We start from the raw sequence: 22,113 nt of genomic DNA, 5'->3' as shown, positions 1-22,113 counted from the left end.
CTGAGCCTCGAACTCAAAATACGCACTAATCGGAGCCCTACGGGCAGTAGCACAGACCATTTCATACGAAGTGACACTGGCCATAATCCTGCTATCAATAATCATACTAAGCGTAAGCTACACACTCAGCTCCTTTGCCATCGCACAGGAGCCTCTATACTTCATTTTCTCCTCATGACCCCTAGCAATAATATGATACGTATCCACCCTAGCAGAGACAAACCGAGCTCCTTTTGACCTCACAGAGGGTGAATCTGAGCTAGTCTCAGGGTTTAACGTTGAATACGCCGCAGGACCCTTCGCCTTATTCTTCCTAGCTGAATATGCGAACATTATGCTAATAAATACACTTACAGCCATCATATTCCTAAACCCAAGCGCCCTAGGGCCACCCACAGAACTATTCCCCGTCATCCTAGCCACAAAAGTCCTCCTACTATCTTCTGGTTTCTTATGGGTCCGAGCTTCATACCCACGATTCCGATATGACCAACTAATGCACCTACTATGAAAAAACTTCCTACCCCTCACACTAGCTCTGTGCCTCTGACACATCAGCATACCTATCTGCTATGCAGGCCTACCTCCTTACATAAGGAAATGTGCCTGAACTACAAAGGGTCACTATGATAAAGTGAACATAGAGGTATAACAGCCCTCTCATTTCCTGTTGACCTTAGAAAAGTAGGAATTGAACCCACACAAGAGAAATCAAAATTCTCCATACTTCCCTTATATTATTTTCTAGTAGAGTCAGCTAATCAAGCTATCGGGCCCATACCCCGAAAATGATGGTTTAACCCCCTCCTCTACTAATGAACCCTTACGCGACCCCAATCATAACCTTCAGCCTCATCTTGGGCACCACAATCACAATTTCCAGCAACCACTGAGTTCTGGCCTGGACAGGACTGGAGATCAACGCACTAGCCATCATTCCCCTAATTGCCAAATCCCACCACCCACGAGCAGTAGAAGCCGCAACGAAATACTTCCTAACCCAAGCAGCTGCTTCCGCCCTGGTCCTATTCTCTAGCATAACCAATGCCTGAGTCACCGGCCAATGAGACATCACACAAATAAACCACCCAACCTCCTGTCTACTACTGACAGCAGCAATCGCTATTAAACTGGGCCTAGTGCCATTTCACTTCTGATTCCCAGAAGTACTACAAGGATCGCCACTAATAACAGCCCTGCTACTCTCGACCCTCATAAAATTCCCCCCACTAACCCTGCTCCTACTAACATCCAAATCCCTCGACCCAGCTCTACTCACCGCCATGGCCCTAGCCTCAACAGCACTAGGAGGCTGAATAGGACTGAACCAAACACAAACACGCAAAATCCTAGCCTTCTCGTCCATCTCCCACTTAGGCTGAATCGCCATCATCCTAGTTTACAGCCCCAAATTGGCCTTACTTACCTTCTACCTATACACAATCATAACATCAGCCGTATTCCTAGCCCTTAACAAAATCAAAGCCCTTAACCTATCCATGATCACAACCTCATGAACAAAAACCCCAGTGCTAAACGCCACCCTAATACTAGTACTTTTATCCCTAGCAGGCCTCCCCCCATTAACAGGCTTTATACCAAAGTGACTTATCATCCAAGAACTAACTAAACAGGAAATAACACCAGCAGCCATGGCAATTGCCATGCTATCACTGCTCAGCCTCTTCTTCTACCTACGCCTCGCATACCACTCAACAATTACCCTTCCCCCCAACTCCTCTAACCACATAAAACAATGATACACTAGCAAAGCCCCAAGCACACCTACTGCGGTCCTTGCCTCACTATCAATCCTCTTACTTCCCCTGTCCCCAATAATACATGCCATTGTCTAGAAACTTAGGATAACACCCCAAACCGAAGGCCTTCAAAGCCTTAAATAAGAGTTAAACCCTCTTAGTTTCTGCACATTAAGACTTACAGAATATTAACCTGTATCTTCTGAATGCAAGTCAGACGCTTTAATTAAGCTAAAGCCTCCCTAGACAGATGGGCTTCGATCCCACAAAACTCTAGTTAACAGCTAAATGCCTAAACCAATTGGCTTCTGCCTACAAAGACCCTGACGCACCCTAGTGCGCATCGATGAGCTTGCAACTCAACATGAATTTCACTACAGAGCCGATAAGAAGAGGAATTAAACCTCTGTAAAAAGGACTACAGCCTAACGCTTCAACACTCAGCCATCTTACCCGTCACCTTCATCAACCGATGACTATTTTCCACTAACCATAAGGATATTGGCACCCTGTACCTCATCTTCGGGGCATGAGCAGGAATAGTCGGCACCGCACTCAGCCTATTAATCCGCGCAGAACTAGGACAACCAGGAACTCTCCTAGGCGACGACCAAATTTACAATGTAATCGTTACCGCTCACGCCTTTGTAATAAGCTTCTTTATAGTCATACCCATCATGATCGGAGGATTCGGCAACTGATTAGTCCCCCTCATAATCGGTGCCCCCGACATAGCATTCCCGCGAATAAACAACATAAGCTTTTGACTCCTCCCCCCATCATTCCTCCTCCTACTAGCCTCATCCACTGTAGAAGCTGGCGCCGGCACAGGCTGAACTGTCTACCCTCCCCTAGCAGGTGACCTTGCCCACGCCGGAGCTTCAGTAGACCTGGCTATCTTCTCACTCCACTTAGCCGGTATCTCCTCCATCCTTGGGGCCATCAACTTTATCACCACAGCCATCAACATAAAACCCCCCGCACTCTCACAATACCAAACCCCACTATTTGTCTGATCCGTACTAATTACCGCCATCCTACTCCTTCTATCACTCCCCGTACTCGCCGCCGGTATTACAATATTACTAACTGATCGAAACCTAAACACCACATTCTTCGACCCCGCTGGAGGAGGAGACCCAATCCTGTACCAACACCTATTCTGATTCTTCGGACACCCAGAAGTCTATATTCTGATCCTACCGGGGTTCGGAATCATCTCACACGTAGTCACGTACTACTCAGGCAAAAAGGAGCCCTTCGGCTACATGGGAATAGTCTGAGCCATACTATCCATCGGCTTCCTAGGATTCATCGTCTGAGCTCACCACATGTTTACAGTAGGAATAGACGTTGATACCCAAGCCTACTTTACATCAGCCACTATAATCATTGCCATCCCTACCGGAATCAAAGTATTTAGCTGACTAGCCACCCTGCACGGAGGAACAATCAAATGAGACCCCCCCAATACTATGAGCTCTAGGATTTATCTTCCTATTTACCATCGGAGGATTAACAGGAATCGTTCTTGCAAACTCTTCCCTAGACATCGCCCTGCACGACACGTACTACGTAGTTGCCCACTTCCACTACGTCCTATCCATAGGCGCCGTCTTTGCCATTCTAGCAGGATTTACTCACTGATTCCCACTACTCACTGGGTTTACCCTACACCAAACATGAGCAAAAGCCCACTTCGGGGTAATATTTACAGGAGTAAACCTAACGTTCTTCCCCCAGCACTTCCTAGGCCTAGCAGGAATACCCCGACGATACTCGGACTATCCCGACGCCTACACACTATGAAACACCATTTCCTCCATCGGCTCCCTAATCTCAATAGTAGCCGTAATCATACTAATATTCATCATCTGAGAAGCCTTTTCGGCCAAACGAAAAGTCCTACAACCAGAACTAACTACCACAAACGTTGAATGAATCCACGGCTGCCCTCCCCCATACCATACTTTCGAGGAACCGGCCTTCGTCCAAGTACAAGAAAGGAAGGAATCGAACCCTCACATGCTGGTTTCAAGCCAACTGCATTAACCGCTCATGCTTCTTTCTTATGAGACGTTAGTAAACCAATTACATAGCCTTGTCAAGACTAAATCACAGGTAAAAATCCTGTACATCTCATGTGGCCAACCACTCCCAACTAGGATTCCAAGACGCCTCATCACCCATCATAGAAGAACTCGTTGAATTCCACGACCACGCCCTAATCGTTGCCCTAGCTATCTGCAGCCTAGTTCTCTACCTTTTAGCCCACATACTAACAGAAAAACTCTCGTCCAATGCTGTAGACGCCCAAGAAGTAGAGCTGATCTGGACAATCCTACCTGCTATCGTCCTGGTACTCCTCGCCCTCCCATCCCTACAAATCCTCTACATAATGGACAAAATCGATGAACCAGACCTCACCCTAAAAGCCATCGACCACCAATGATACTGAAGCTACGAATACACAGACTTCAAAGACCTATCATTCGACTCCTACATAGTGCCCACCCCAGACTTACCCAACGGCCACTTCCGACTGCTAGAAGTTGACCACCGCGTAGTTATCCCAATAGAATCCCCCATCCGCGTGATCATTACTGCAGGAGACGTACTCCACTCCTGAGCAGTCCCAACGCTCGGAGTTAAAACAGACGCAATCCCAGGCCGACTAAACCAAACTTCATTCATTACCACCCGGCCTGGGATTTTTTACGGACAATGCTCAGAAATTTGCGGGGCTAATCACAGCTACATACCCATTGTAGTAGAATCAACCCCACTCCCACATTTCGAGGCCTGATCGTCCCTTCTATCATCATCCTAATCATTAAGAAGCTATGCAACAGCACTAGCCTTTTAAGCTAGCCAAAGAGGGACTTCCCCCTCCTTAATGATATGCCACAGCTTAACCCCGCACCATGATTTTCAATCATAATTATAACCTGATTAACCCTAGCACTCCTCATCCAACCAAAACTACTAGCCTTCACCACAACCAACCCCCCATCAAATAAGACCTCCCTCACTACCAAACCCACACCATAATCCTGACCATGAACCTAAGCTTCTTTGACCAATTTTCCAGCCCCAATCTATTTGGCATCCCCTTAATCCTACTATCCCTACTCTTCCCAGCCCTACTATTCCCGTCCCCAAACAACCGATGAATCAACAACCGCCTTTCTACTATCCAAACATGACTCCTTCACCTAATCACAAAACAACTAATAGTCCCACTCGACAAAAATGGCCACAAATGAGCCATAATATTTACATCCCTAATAATCATACTTCTTACAATCAACCTTTTAGGCCTCCTTCCATATACATTCACCCCAACCACCCAACTATCTATGAACATAGCCCTAGCCTTCCCACTATGGCTCGCCACACTACTAACAGGCCTACGAAACCAACCATCAGCCTCTTTAGCCCACCTATTACCCGAAGGTACCCCTACACCCCTAATCCCCGCACTAATCCTGATCGAAACAACCAGCCTACTAATCCGCCCCCTAGCCCTCGGAGTCCGCCTTACAGCCAACCTTACAGCAGGACACTTACTCATCTAACTCATCTCTACAGCCTCCATTGCATTAATACCCACCCTTCCTGCAGTATCCATCCTAACAATAATCATCCTACTACTCCTAACCATCCTAGAAGTAGCAGTAGCCATAATCCAGGCCTACGTCTTCGTGCTCCTTCTAAGCCTATACTTACAAGAAAACATCTAATGGCACACCAAGCACACTCATACCACATAGTTGACCCAAGCCCTTGACCAATCTTCGGGGCAGCCGCCGCCCTACTCACAACCTCAGGATTAATCATGTGATTCCACTACAACTCATCCATACTACTAACCCTAGGCCTCATCTCAATACTCCTAGTAATACTCCAATGATGACGAGACATTGTACGAGAAAGCACCTTCCAAGGCCATCACACTCCCACAGTCCAAAAAGGCCTACGATACGGCATAATCCTTTTCATCACATCCGAAGCATTCTTCTTCTTAGGGTTCTTCTGAGCGTTCTTCCACTCGAGCCTGGCCCCAACCCCAGAACTAGGAGGCCAATGACCCCCAACAGGAATTAAACCACTCAACCCGATAGAAGTCCCCCTACTAAACACAGCCATCCTACTAGCCTCAGGCGTTACCGTAACGTGAGCCCATCACAGCATCACAGAAGGAAACCGAAAACACGCCATCCACGCCCTAACCCTAACGATCCTCTTGGGATTCTACTTCACAGCCCTACAAGCAATAGAATACCACGAAGCCCCATTCTCAATCGCCGATAGCGTCTACGGATCTACCTTCTTCGTTGCCACTGGATTCCACGGACTCCACGTAATCATCGGATCCTCCTTCCTGACCGTCTGCCTCTTCCGACTGATCAAGTTCCACTTTACATCAGACCACCACTTCGGATTCGAGGCAGCAGCCTGATACTGACACTTCGTAGACGTCATCTGACTATTCCTCTACATAACCATCTACTGATGAGGATCTTGCTCTTCTAGTATATTAATTACAATTGACTTCCAATCTCTAGAATCTGGTATAAACCCAGAGGAGAGCAATGAACGCACTCATGTTCATATTCGCCCTATCATCAATCCTAAGCGCCGCCCTAACCGCATTAAACTTCTGACTCGCCCAAATAAACCCCGACTCAGAGAAACTCTCACCGTACGAATGTGGATTCGACCCACTTGGATCTGCTCGATTACCATTCTCAGTCCGATTCTTCCTCAGTAGCCATCCTGTTCGTCCTATTCGACCTAGAAATCGCCCTCCTACTCCCCCTGCCATGAGCCGTCCAACTCCAATCCCCCCTAATGACCCTCACCTGAACTGTAGTGATCCTCCTTCTCCTAACACTCGGACTGGCCTACGAGTGAATTCAAGGGGGCCTAGAATGAGCAGAATAACAGAAAGTTAGTCTAACCAAAAAGATAGCTGGTTTCGACCCAGCAGATTACAGCCAACCCTGTAACTTTCTTATGTCGCCCCTACATTTAAGCTTCTACTCAGCCTTCATTTTCAGCGGACTAGGGCTAGCCTTCCACCGAACCCACCTAGTATCCGCCCTACTATGCCTTGAAAGCATAATATTATCGATATTCGTAGGCCTATCAATATGATCCATCGAAAACCAAGTCTCCTCATTCACCATGGTACCAATTCTCATGCTAACCTTCTCAGCGTGTGAGGCGGGCACAGGCCTGGCCATCCTAGTAGCCTCCACCCGCACACATGGCTCTGACCATCTACACAACCTAAACCTCCTGCAATGCTAAAAATCATCCTACCCACAATCATACTTCTTCCAACAGCCCTGCTGTCTCCACCAAAATTTCTATGGACTAACACCACCTTATACAGCCTCCTAATCGCTGCCCTAAGCCTACAGTGATTAATCCCAACCTACTACCCCTACAAATTTTTATCCAACTGAACAGGAATTGACCAAATCTCATCCCCCCTCCTAGTACTATCCTGCTGACTACTCCCACTCATAATCATAGCAAGCCAAAACCACCTGCAACAAGAACCCCTACAACGCAAACGAATCTTTATCTCAACCTTAGTCGCAGTCCAGCCATTCATCCTACTAGCCTTTTCCACCACAGAACTAGCACTATTTTACATCTCATTTGAAGCAACCCTCATTCCCACCCTAATCTTAATCACCCGATGGGGGAACCAACCAGAACGCCTAAGCGCTGGCATCTACCTGCTATTCTACACGCCAGTAAGCTCTCTACCCCTGCTAATCACAATCATACACCTATACGTGAAAATTGGCACCCTGCACCTGCCAACCCTACAACTAACCCACCCAACCCTATCCACCTCATGGACAGGAATACTATCAGGTCTAGCACTGCTCATAGCATTCATAGTAAAAGCCCCACTATACGGCCTACACCTCTGACTGCCAAAAGCCCACGTAGAAGCACCCATCGCAGGCTCAATACTCCTCGCCGCCCTACTACTAAAGCTAGGAGGATACGGAATTATACGAGTCACTCTATTTATGGGCCCACTGTCCAACCTCCTGCACTACCCCTTCCTAACCCTGGCCCTATGAGGCGCCCTAATGACTAGCTCAATCTGCCTACGACAGACAGACCTAAAATCACTAATCGCTTATTCATCCGTTAGCCACATAGGCCTAGTTATCGCCGCAGGAATAATCCAAACCCACTGATCATTCTCAGGGGCAATGATCCTAATAATTTCCCATGGACTAACTTCCTCCATACTATTCTGCCTAGCCAACACAAACTATGAACGTACGCACAGCCGAATTCTACTACTCACACGAGGCCTACAACCTCTCCTACCACTCATAGCTACCTGATGATTGCTGGCCAATCTAACAAACATAGCCTTACCCCCAACAACAAACCTCATAGCAGAGCTAACCATTATAATCACCTTATTCAACTGATCTGCCTTCACGATCATCCTAACAGGAATCGCAACCCTACTAACCGCCTCCTACACCTTATTCATACTACTAATGACCCAACGAGGCTCAATCCCCTCCCACATCACATCTATGCAAAACTCAACCACGCGAGAACACCTGCTCATAACACTCCACATTATCCCAATATTCCTCCTAATCCTCAAACCCGAACTGATCTCCGGAATCCCCTCATGCAAGTATAGTTTAAACCAAACATTAGACTGTGATTCTAAGAATAGAAGTTCAAACCTTCTTACCTGCCGAGGGGAGGGTTTAACCAACAAGAGCTGCTAACTCTTACATCTGAGCCTAAAACCTCAGCCCCCTTACTTTTAAAGGATAACAGCAATCCACTGGTCTTAGGAACCACCCATCTTGGTGCAAATCCAAGTAAAAGTAGTGAACCCCACACTACTAATCAACTCCCTCACACTACTCACGCTGACAATCCTCCTAACCCCAATCATCCTGCCATTTCTATTTAAAAACTTTAAAAACACCCCACAAGCCACCACCCGCGCTGTTAAAACCACATTCCTAATTAGCCTAGCCCCTACAACCGCATTCATCTACTCGGGAGTAGAATCTGTCACCTGCCACTGGGAGTGAAAATTCATTATAAACTTTAAAATCCCCCTGAGCCTAAAAATAGACCAATACTCAATAACATTTCTTCCAATCGCCCTATTTGTAACATGATCAATCCTACAATTCGCCATATGATACATGGCCTCAGAGCCATACGTAACAAAATTTTTCACCTACCTACTGACATTCCTAGTCGCCATACTCCTCCTAACAACCGCAAACAACATATTCCTCCTATTCGTAGGCTGGGAAGGAGTACGAATCATGTCCTTCCTTCTCATCGGCTGATGACAAGGCCGAGCAGATGCCAACACCGCCGCCCTACGAGCCGTAATCTACAACCGAATCGGAGACATCGGACTGATCCTGAGCATAGCATGACTAGCTTCAACATTCAACACCTGAGAGATCCAACAAGCCGTACACCCCCACCAAACCCCAATCCTCCCCCTCATAGGATTAATCCTCGCAGCCGCAGGAAAATCCGCCCAATTTGGACTCCACCCATGACTGCCCGCAGCAATAGAAGGCCCCACCCCAGTATCAGCCCTACCGCACTCCAGTACCATAGTAGTAGCCGGAATCTTCCTGCTCATCCGCATGCACCCCCTGCTAGCCACCAACCAGACAGCCCTAACTGCCTGCCTATGCCTAGGTGCTCTATCAACCCTATTCGCTGCCACATGCGCCCTAACCCAAAATGACATCAAAAAAATCATTGCTTTCTCAACATCCAGCCAACTAGGACTAATAATAGTCACTATCGGACTAAACCTCCCACAACTAGCCTTCCTACACATCTCAACCCATGCCTTCTTTAAAGCCATACTATTCCTATGCTCAGGGTCTATCATCCACAACCTAAACGGAGAACAAGATATCCGAAAGATAGGAGGCCTACAGAAAATACTCCCAGTCACTACTTCCTGCCTAACCATCGGAAACCTGGCGCTGATAGGAACCCCATTCCTAGCCGGATTCTACTCAAAAGACCTCATCATCGAAAGCTTAAACACATCATAACTAAATACTTGAGCCCTACTCCTAACCCTTATAGCCACAGCATTCACCGCAACCTACAGCATCCGCATAACCATCCTAGTCCAAGCTGGACAAACCCGAATCCCCCCAATAGTATCAATAAACGAAAACAACCCACTAATCACCGCCCCCCTAACCCGACTCGCCCTAGGCAGCATTACAGCAGGAATAATCATTACCTCTTTCATCACACCAACCAAAACCCCCCCAATAACCATACCCCTTATCACCAAAACCGCTGCCATCCTCATAACAATCCTAGGAATCATCCTAGGCCCCTCATGTACAGGGCCACACCCCTCTAACGGCGCAAGCTTACATAGAAACATTATTAACAGACCTAGACAGATACAAAAACCCCTACAAGACCACGTATTAACTAACCCTGTTAACCCGACTCAGGAGCGCCTATAAGAGCGATTAAAATCTGTGAAAGGAACTCGGCAAATTAATAAGGCCCGACTGTTTACCAAAAACATAGCCTTCAGCAAATTAAACAAGTATTGAAGGTGATGCCTGCCCGGTGACTTAGGTTTAACGGCCGCGGTATCCTAACCGTGCAAAGATAGCGCAATCAATTGTCCCATAAATCGAGACTTGTATGAATGGCTAAACGAGGTCTTAACTGTCTCTCACAGATAATCAGTGAAATTGATCTCCCCGTGCAAAAGCGGGGATGTGAACATAAGACGAGAAGACCCTGTGGAACTTAAAAATCAACGACCACCGCGAATCCTCAATCAACCCCACTGGGGCCACTACCATCGCAGAGCCTGGTCGATATTTTTCGGTTGGGGCGACCTTGGAGGAGAACAAATCCTCCAAAAACAAGACCATACCTCTTTACCTAGAGCTACCCCTCAAAGTGCTAACAGTGACCAGACCCAATATAATTGATTAATGGACCAAGCTACCCCAGGGATAACAGCGCAATCCCCCTCAAGAGCCCATATCGACAGGGGGGTTTACGACCTCGATGTTGGATCAGGACATCCTAATGGTGCAGCCGCTATTAAGGGTTCGTTTGTTCAACGATTAACAGTCCTACGTGATCTGAGTTCAGACCGGAGCAATCCAGGTCGGTTTCTATCTATGACACACTCTCCCCAGTACGAAAGGACCGGGAAAGTGGGGCCAATACCACAAGCACGCCCCCCCCCTCTAAGCAGTGAAACCAACTAAACCGTGAAGAGGGCCTTCCCCCACCACTTTCAATCCTAGAAAAGGACCAGCTAGAGTGGCAGAGCCCGGCAAGTGCAGAAGGCTTAAGCCCTTTCCCCAGAGGTTCAAATCCTCTCCCTAGCTTCACCCATGATTCAAATAACAACACTAAGCTGCCTCGTTATATCCCTCCTATACATCATCCCAATCCTGATTGCCGTAGCCTTCCTAACCCTAGTAGAACGGAAAATCCTAAGCTACATACAATCCCGCAAAGGCCCTAACGTTGTCGGGCCTTTTGGCCTACTTCAACCATTTGCGGACGGACTGAAACTATTTACCAAAGAGCCCATCCGACCCTCTACCTCTTCCCCACTTCTATTCATTCTGATACCAATACTAGCCCTTGTCCTAGCCCTCACCACTTGAGCACCACTACCACTCCCATTTCCCCTAGCAGATCTAAACCTCGGAGTTCTCTTCCTAATAGCCATGTCAAGCCTAGCCGTCTACTCAGTCCTATGATCAGGCTGAGCCTCGAACTCAAAATACGCACTAATCGGAGCCCTACGGGCAGTAGCACAGACCATTTCATACGAAGTGACACTGGCCATAATCCTGCTATCAATAATCATACTAAGCGGAAGCTACACACTCAGCTCCTTTGCCATCGCACAGGAGCCTCTATACTTCATTTTCTCCTCATGACCCCTAGCAATAATATGATACGTATCCACCCTAGCAGAGACAAACCGAGCTCCTTTTGATCTCACAGAGGGTGAATCTGAGCTAGTCTCAGGGTTTAACGTTGAATACGCCGCAGGACCCTTCGCCTTATTCTTCCTAGCTGAATATGCGAACATTATGCTAATAAATACACTTACAGCCATCATATTCCTAAACCCAAGCGCCCTAGGGCCACCCACAGAACTATTCCCCGTCATCCTAGCCACAAAAGTCCTCCTACTATCTTCTGGTTTCTTATGGGTCCGAGCTTCATACCCACGATTCCGATATGACCAACTAATGCACCTACTATGAAAAAACTTCCTACCCCTCACACTAGCTCTGTGCCTCTGACACATCAGCATACCTATCTGCTATGCAGGCCTACCTCCTTACATAAGGAAATGTGCCTGAACTACAAAGGGTCACTATGATAAAGTGAACATAGAGGTATAACAGCCCTCTCATTTCCTGTTGACCTTAGAAAAGTAGGAATTGAACCCACACAAGAGAAATCAAAATTCTCCATACTTCCCTTATATTATTTTCTAGTAGAGTCAGCTAATCAAGCTATCGGGCCCATACCCCGAAAATGATGGTTTAACCCCCTCCTCTACTAATGAACCCTTACGCGACCCCAATCATAACCTTCAGCCTCATCTTGGGCACCACAATCACAATTTCCAGCAACCACTGAGTTCTGGCCTGGACAGGACTGGAGATCAACGCACTAGCCATCATTCCCCTAATTGCCAAATCCCACCACCCACGAGCAGTAGAAGCCGCAACGAAATACTTCCTAACCCAAGCAGCTGCTTCCGCCCTGGTCCTATTCTCTAGCATAACCAATGCCTGAGTCACCGGCCAATGAGACATCACACAAATAAACCACCCAACCTCCTGTCTACTACTGACAGCAGCAATCGCTATTAAACTGGGCCTAGTGCCATTTCACTTCTGATTCCCAGAAGTACTACAAGGATCGCCACTAATAACAGCCCTGCTACTCTCGACCCTCATAAAATTCCCCCCACTAACCCTGCTCCTACTAACATCCAAATCCCTCGACCCAGCTCTACTCACCGCCATGGCCCTAGCCTCAACAGCACTAGGAGGCTGAATAGGACTGAACCAAACACAAACACGCAAAATCCTAGCCTTCTCGTCCATCTCCCACTTAGGCTGAATCGCCATCATCCTAGTTTACAGCCCCAAATTGGCCTTACTTACCTTCTACCTATACACAATCATAACATCAGCCGTATTCCTAGCCCTTAACAAAATCAAAGCCCTTAACCTATCCATGATCACAACCTCATGAACAAAAACCCCAGTGCTAAACGCCACCCTAATACTAGTACTTTTATCCCTAGCAGGCCTCCCCCCATTAACAGGCTTTATACCAAAGTGACTTATCATCCAAGAACTAACTAAACAGGAAATAACACCAGCAGCCATGGCAATTGCCATGCTATCACTGCTCAGCCTCTTCTTCTACCTACGCCTCGCATACCACTCAACAATTACCCTTCCCCCCAACTCCTCTAACCACATAAAACAATGATACACTAGCAAAGCCCCAAGCACACCTACTGCGGTCCTTGCCTCACTATCAATCCTCTTACTTCCCCTGTCCCCAATAATACATGCCATTGTCTAGAAACTTAGGATAACACCCCAAACCGAAGGCCTTCAAAGCCTTAAATAAGAGTTAAACCCTCTTAGTTTCTGCACATTAAGACTTACAGAATATTAACCTGTATCTTCTGAATGCAAGTCAGACGCTTTAATTAAGCTAAAGCCTCCCTAGACAGATGGGCTTCGATCCCACAAAACTCTAGTTAACAGCTAAATGCCTAAACCAATTGGCTTCTGCCTACAAAGACCCTGACGCACCCTAGTGCGCATCGATGAGCTTGCAACTCAACATGAATTTCACTACAGAGCCGATAAGAAGAGGAATTAAACCTCTGTAAAAAGGACTACAGCCTAACGCTTCAACACTCAGCCATCTTACCCGTCACCTTCATCAACCGATGACTATTTTCCACTAACCATAAGGATATTGGCACCCTGTACCTCATCTTCGGGGCATGAGCAGGAATAGTCGGCACCGCACTCAGCCTATTAATCCGCGCAGAACTAGGACAACCAGGAACTCTCCTAGGCGACGACCAAATTTACAATGTAATCGTTACCGCTCACGCCTTTGTAATAAGCTTCTTTATAGTCATACCCATCATGATCGGAGGATTCGGCAACTGATTAGTCCCCCTCATAATCGGTGCCCCCGACATAGCATTCCCGCGAATAAACAACATAAGCTTTTGACTCCTCCCCCCATCATTCCTCCTCCTACTAGCCTCATCCACTGTAGAAGCTGGCGCCGGCACAGGCTGAACTGTCTACCCTCCCCTAGCAGGTGACCTTGCCCACGCCGGAGCTTCAGTAGACCTGGCTATCTTCTCACTCCACTTAGCCGGTATCTCCTCCATCCTTGGGGCCATCAACTTTATCACCACAGCCATCAACATAAAACCCCCCGCACTCTCACAATACCAAACCCCACTATTTGTCTGATCCGTACTAATTACCGCCATCCTACTCCTTCTATCACTCCCCGTACTCGCCGCCGGTATTACAATATTACTAACTGATCGAAACCTAAACACCACATTCTTCGACCCCGCTGGAGGAGGAGACCCAATCCTGTACCAACACCTATTCTGATTCTTCGGACACCCAGAAGTCTATATTCTGATCCTACCGGGGTTCGGAATCATCTCACACGTAGTCACGTACTACTCAGGCAAAAAGGAGCCCTTCGGCTACATGGGAATAGTCTGAGCCATACTATCCATCGGCTTCCTAGGATTCATCGTCTGAGCTCACCACATGTTTACAGTAGGAATAGACGTTGATACCCAAGCCTACTTTACATCAGCCACTATAATCATTGCCATCCCTACCGGAATCAAAGTATTTAGCTGACTAGCCACCCTGCACGGAGGAACAATCAAATGAGACCCCCCCAATACTATGAGCTCTAGGATTTATCTTCCTATTTACCATCGGAGGATTAACAGGAATCGTTCTTGCAAACTCTTCCCTAGACATCGCCCTGCACGACACGTACTACGTAGTTGCCCACTTCCACTACGTCCTATCCATAGGCGCCGTCTTTGCCATTCTAGCAGGATTTACTCACTGATTCCCACTACTCACTGGGTTTACCCTACACCAAACATGAGCAAAAGCCCACTTCGGGGTAATATTTACAGGAGTAAACCTAACGTTCTTCCCCCAGCACTTCCTAGGCCTAGCAGGAATACCCCGACGATACTCGGACTATCCCGACGCCTACACACTATGAAACACCATTTCCTCCATCGGCTCCCTAATCTCAATAGTAGCCGTAATCATACTAATATTCATCATCTGAGAAGCCTTTTCGGCCAAACGAAAAGTCCTACAACCAGAACTAACTACCACAAACGTTGAATGAATCCACGGCTGCCCTCCCCCATACCATACTTTCGAGGAACCGGCCTTCGTCCAAGTACAAGAAAGGAAGGAATCGAACCCTCACATGCTGGTTTCAAGCCAACTGCATTCACCGCTCATGCTTCTTTCTTATGAGACGTTAGTAAACCAATTACATAGCCTTGTCAAGACTAAATCACAGGTAAAAATCCTGTACATCTCATGTGGCCAACCACTCCCAACTAGGATTCCAAGACGCCTCATCACCCATCATAGAAGAACTCGTTGAATTCCACGACCACGCCCTAATCGTTGCCCTAGCTATCTGCAGCCTAGTTCTCTACCTTTTAGCCCACATACTAACAGAAAAACTCTCGTCCAATGCTGTAGACGCCCAAGAAGTAGAGCTGATCTGGACAATCCTACCTGCTATCGTCCTGGTACTCCTCGCCCTCCCATCCCTACAAATCCTCTACATAATGGACAAAATCGATGAACCAGACCTCACCCTAAAAGCCATCGACCACCAATGATACTGAAGCTACGAATACACAGACTTCAAAGACCTATCATTCGACTCCTACATAGTGCCCACCCCAGACTTACCCAACGGCCACTTCCGACTGCTAGAAGTTGACCACCGCGTAGTTATCCCAATAGAATCCCCCATCCGCGTGATCATTACTGCAGGAGACGTACTCCACTCCTGAGCAGTCCCAACGCTCGGAGTTAAAACAGACGCAATCCCAGGCCGACTAAACCAAACTTCATTCATTACCACCCGGCCTGGGATTTTTTACGGACAATGCTCAGAAATTTGCGGGGCTAATCACAGCTACATACCCATTGTAGTAGAATCAACCCCACTCCCACATTTCGAGGCCTGATCGTCCCTTCTATCATCATCCTAATCATTAAGAAGCTATGCAACAGCACTAGCCTTTTAAGCTAGCCAAAGAGGGACTTCCCCCTCCTTAATGATATGCCACAGCTTAACCCCGCACCATGATTTTCAATCATAATTATAACCTGATTAACCCTAGCACTCCTCATCCAACCAAAACTACTAGCCTTCACCACAACCAACCCCCCATCAAATAAGACCTCCCTCACTACCAAACCCACACCATAATCCTGACCATGAACCTAAGCTTCTTTGACCAATTTTCCAGCCCCAATCTATTTGGCATCCCCTTAATCCTACTATCCCTACTCTTCCCAGCCCTACTATTCCCGTCCCCAAACAACCGATGAATCAACAACCGCCTTTCTACTATCCAAACATGACTCCTTCACCTAATCACAAAACAACTAATAGTCCCACTCGACAAAAATGGCCACAAATGAGCCATAATATTTACATCCCTAATAATCATACTTCTTACAATCAACCTTTTAGGCCTCCTTCCATATACATTCACCCCAACCACCCAACTATCTATGAACATAGCCCTAGCCTTCCCACTATGGCTCGCCACACTACTAACAGGCCTACGAAACCAACCATCAGCCTCTTTAGCCCACCTATTACCCGAAGGTACCCCTACACCCCTAATCCCCGCACTAATCCTGATCGAAACAACCAGCCTACTAATCCGCCCCCTAGCCCTCGGAGTCCGCCTTACAGCCAACCTTACAGCAGGACACTTACTCATCTAACTCATCTCTACAGCCTCCATTGCATTAATACCCACCCTTCCTGCAGTATCCATCCTAACAATAATCATCCTACTACTCCTAACCATCCTAGAAGTAGCAGTAGCCATAATCCAGGCCTACGTCTTCGTGCTCCTTCTAAGCCTATACTTACAAGAAAACATCTAATGGCACACCAAGCACACTCATACCACATAGTTGACCCAAGCCCTTGACCAATCTTCGGGGCAGCCGCCGCCCTACTCACAACCTCAGGATTAATCATGTGATTCCACTACAACTCATCCATACTACTAACCCTAGGCCTCATCTCAATACTCCTAGTAATACTCCAATGATGACGAGACATTGTACGAGAAAGCACCTTCCAAGGCCATCACACTCCCACAGTCCAAAAAGGCCTACGATACGGCATAATCCTTTTCATCACATCCGAAGCATTCTTCTTCTTAGGGTTCTTCTGAGCGTTCTTCCACTCGAGCCTGGCCCCAACCCCAGAACTAGGAGGCCAATGACCCCCAACAGGAATTAAACCACTCAACCCGATAGAAGTCCCCCTACTAAACACAGCCATCCTACTAGCCTCAGGCGTTACCGTAACGTGAGCCCATCACAGCATCACAGAAGGAAACCGAAAACACGCCATCCACGCCCTAACCCTAACGATCCTCTTGGGATTCTACTTCACAGCCCTACAAGCAATAGAATACCACGAAGCCCCATTCTCAATCGCCGATAGCGTCTACGGATCTACCTTCTTCGTTGCCACTGGATTCCACGGACTCCACGTAATCATCGGATCCTCCTTCCTGACCGTCTGCCTCTTCCGACTGATCAAGTTCCACTTTACATCAGACCACCACTTCGGATTCGAGGCAGCAGCCTGATACTGACACTTCGTAGACGTCATCTGACTATTCCTCTACATAACCATCTACTGATGAGGATCTTGCTCTTCTAGTATATTAATTACAATTGACTTCCAATCTCTAGAATCTGGTATAAACCCAGAGGAGAGCAATGAACGCACTCATGTTCATATTCGCCCTATCATCAATCCTAAGCGCCGCCCTAACCGCATTAAACTTCTGACTCGCCCAAATAAACCCCGACTCAGAGAAACTCTCACCGTACGAATGTGGATTCGACCCACTTGGATCTGCTCGATTACCATTCTCAGTCCGATTCTTCCTCAGTAGCCATCCTGTTCGTCCTATTCGACCTAGAAATCGCCCTCCTACTCCCCCTGCCATGAGCCGTCCAACTCCAATCCCCCCTAATGACCCTCACCTGAACTGTAGTGATCCTCCTTCTCCTAACACTCGGACTGGCCTACGAGTGAATTCAAGGGGGCCTAGAATGAGCAGAATAACAGAAAGTTAGTCTAACCAAAAAGATAGCTGGTTTCGACCCAGCAGATTACAGCCAACCCTGTAACTTTCTTATGTCGCCCCTACATTTAAGCTTCTACTCAGCCTTCATTTTCAGCGGACTAGGGCTAGCCTTCCACCGAACCCACCTAGTATCCGCCCTACTATGCCTTGAAAGCATAATATTATCGATATTCGTAGGCCTATCAATATGATCCATCGAAAACCAAGTCTCCTCATTCACCATGGTACCAATTCTCATGCTAACCTTCTCAGCGTGTGAGGCGGGCCTGGCCATCCTAGTAGCCTCCACCCGCACACATGGCTCTGACCATCTACACAACCTAAACCTCCTGCAATGCTAAAAATCATCCTACCCACAATCATACTTCTTCCAACAGCCCTGCTGTCTCCACCAAAATTTCTATGGACTAACACCACCTTATACAGCCTCCTAATCGCTGCCCTAAGCCTACAGTGATTAATCCCAACCTACTACCCCTACAAATTTTTATCCAACTGAACAGGAATTGACCAAATCTCATCCCCCCTCCTAGTACTATCCTGCTGACTACTCCCACTCATAATCATAGCAAGCCAAAACCACCTGCAACAAGAACCCCTACAACGCAAACGAATCTTTATCTCAACCTTAGTCGCAGTCCAGCCATTCATCCTACTAGCCTTTTCCACCACAGAACTAGCACTATTTTACATCTCATTTGAAGCAACCCTCATTCCCACCCTAATCTTAATCACCCGATGGGGGAACCAACCAGAACGCCTAAGCGCTGGCATCTACCTGCTATTCTACACGCCAGTAAGCTCTCTACCCCTGCTAATCACAATCATACACCTATACGTGAAAATTGGCACCCTGCACCTGCCAACCCTACAACTAACCCACCCAACCCTATCCACCTCATGGACAGGAATACTATCAGGTCTAGCACTGCTCATAGCATTCATAGTAAAAGCCCCACTATACGGCCTACACCTCTGACTGCCAAAAGCCCACGTAGAAGCACCCATCGCAGGCTCAATACTCCTCGCCGCCCTACTACTAAAGCTAGGAGGATACGGAATTATACGAGTCACTCTATTTATGGGCCCACTGTCCAACCTCCTGCACTACCCCTTCCTAACCCTGGCCCTATGAGGCGCCCTAATGACTAGCTCAATCTGCCTACGACAGACAGACCTAAAATCACTAATCGCTTATTCATCCGTTAGCCACATAGGCCTAGTTATCGCCGCAGGAATAATCCAAACCCACTGATCATTCTCAGGGGCAATGATCCTAATAATTTCCCATGGACTAACTTCCTCCATACTATTCTGCCTAGCCAACACAAACTATGAACGTACGCACAGCCGAATTCTACTACTCACACGAGGCCTACAACCTCTCCTACCACTCATAGCTACCTGATGATTGCTGGCCAATCTAACAAACATAGCCTTACCCCCAACAACAAACCTCATAGCAGAGCTAACCATTATAATCACCTTATTCAACTGATCTGCCTTCACGATCATCCTAACAGGAATCGCAACCCTACTAACCGCCTCCTACACCTTATTCATACTACTAATGACCCAACGAGGCTCAATCCCCTCCCACATCACATCTATGCAAAACTCAACCACGCGAGAACACCTGCTCATAACACTCCACATTATCCCAATATTCCTCCTAATCCTCAAACCCGAACTGATCTCCGGAATCCCCTCATGCAAGTATAGTTTAAACCAAACATTAGACTGTGATTCTAAGAATAGAAGTTCAAACCTTCTTACCTGCCGAGGGGAGGGTTTAACCAACAAGAGCTGCTAACTCTTACATCTGAGCCTAAAACCTCAGCCCCCTTACTTTTAAAGGATAACAGCAATCCACTGGTCTTAGGAACCACCCATCTTGGTGCAAATCCAAGTAAAAGTAGTGAACCCCACACTACTAATCAACTCCCTCACACTACTCACGCTGACAATCCTCCTAACCCCAATCATCCTGCCATTTCTATTTAAAAACTTTAAAAACACCCCACAAGCCACCACCCGCGCTGTTAAAACCGCATTCCTAATTAGCCTAGCCCCTACAACCGCATTCATCTACTCGGGAGTAGAATCTGTCACCTGCCACTGGGAGTGAAAATTCATTATAAACTTTAAAATCCCCCTGAGCCTAAAAATAGACCAATACTCAATAACATTTCTTCCAATCGCCCTATTTGTAACATGATCAATCCTACAATTCGCCATATGATACATGGCCTCAGAGCCATACGTAACAAAATTTTTCACCTACCTACTGACATTCCTAGTCGCCATACTCCTCCTAACAACCGCAAACAACATATTCCTCCTATTCGTAGGCTGGGAAGGAGTACGAATCATGTCCTTCCTTCTCATCGGCTGATGACAAGGCCGAGCAGATGCCAACACCGCCGCCCTACGAGCCGTAATCTACAACCGAATCGGAGACATCGGACTGATCCTGAGCATAGCATGACTAGCTTCAACATTCAACACCTGAGAGATCCAACAAGCCGTACACCCCCACCAAACCCCAATCCTCCCCCTCATAGGATTAATCCTCGCAGCCGCAGGAAAATCCGCCCAATTTGGACTCCACCCATGACTGCCCGCAGCAATAGAAGGCCCCACCCCAGTATCAGCCCTACCGCACTCCAGTACCATAGTAGTAGCCGGAATCTTCCTGCTCATCCGCATGCACCCCCTGCTAGCCACCAACCAGACAGCCCTAACTGCCTGCCTATGCCTAGGTGCTCTATCAACCCTATTCGCTGCCACATGCGCCCTAACCCAAAATGACATCAAAAAAATCATTGCTTTCTCAACATCCAGCCAACTAGGACTAATAATAGTCACTATCGGACTAAACCTCCCACAACTAGCCTTCCTACACATCTCAACCCATGCCTTCTTTAAAGCCATACTATTCCTATGCTCAGGGTCTATCATCCACAACCTAAACGGAGAACAAGATATCCGAAAGATAGGAGGCCTACAGAAAATACTCCCAGTCACTACTTCCTGCCTAACCATCGGAAACCTGGCGCTGATAGGAACCCCATTCCTAGCCGGATTCTACTCAAAAGACCTCATCATCGAAAGCTTAAACACATCATACCTAAATACTTGAGCCCTACTCCTAACCCTTATAGCCACAGCATTCACCGCAACCTACAGCATCCGCATAACCATCCTAGTCCAAGCTGGACAAACCCGAATCCCCCCAATAGTATCAATAAACGAAAACAACCCACTAATCACCGCCCCCCTAACCCGACTCGCCCTAGGCAGCATTACAGCAGGAATAATCATTACCTCTTTCATCACACCAACCAAAACCCCCCCAATAACCATACCCCTTATCACCAAAACCGCTGCCATCCTCATAACAATCCTAGGAATCATCCTAGGCCCCTCATGTACAGGGCCACACCCCTCTAACGGCGCAAGCTTACATAGAAACATTATTAACAGACCTAGACAGATACAAAAACCCCTACAAGACCACGTATTAACTAACCCTGTTAACCCGACTCAGGAGCGCCTATAAGAGCGATTAAAATCTGTGAAAGGAACTCGGCAAATTAATAAGGCCCGACTGTTTACCAAAAACATAGCCTTCAGCAAATTAAACAAGTATTGAAGGTGATGCCTGCCCGGTGACTTAGGTTTAACGGCCGCGGTATCCTAACCGTGCAAAGATAGCGCAATCAATTGTCCCATAAATCGAGACTTGTATGAATGGCTAAACGAGGTCTTAACTGTCTCTCACAGATAATCAGTGAAATTGATCTCCCC

At 47.2% G+C, this 22,113-nt stretch overlaps 2 long non-coding RNA genes across 6 annotated transcripts in view; one reads left to right on the top strand and one right to left on the bottom strand.

Moving 5' to 3' along the window:
- Positions 1–22,113, top strand: part of LOC308187508 — a 233,129-nt gene that overhangs the window by 44,465 nt on the left and 166,551 nt on the right. The window lies entirely within an intron of this gene.
- LOC308187505 overlaps positions 1–22,113 on the bottom strand; it is a 207,379-nt gene that overhangs the window by 22,919 nt on the left and 162,347 nt on the right. The window contains exons 3-4 of one of the 5 annotated variants that reach the window (XR_013944739.1): positions 19,403–19,563; positions 7,835–7,995 (exon numbers count right to left, since the gene is read on the bottom strand). This is a non-coding gene — a long non-coding RNA (uncharacterized lncRNA). Of the gene's footprint in view, positions 1–1,398; positions 7,996–12,972; positions 14,245–16,638; positions 17,045–19,402; positions 19,564–22,113 lie in introns of those variants that run through there. The other 4 variants (XR_013944741.1, XR_013944742.1, XR_013944743.1 and 1 more) reach the window with 4 other exon arrangements.

This window comes from Anser brachyrhynchus (assembly GCF_964034855.1).
Source record: "Anser brachyrhynchus genome assembly, chromosome: 1".
Classification (NCBI taxonomy): domain Eukaryota; kingdom Metazoa; phylum Chordata; class Aves; order Anseriformes; family Anatidae; genus Anser; species Anser brachyrhynchus.
This window is presented reverse-complemented; position numbering and strand designations above follow the sequence as displayed.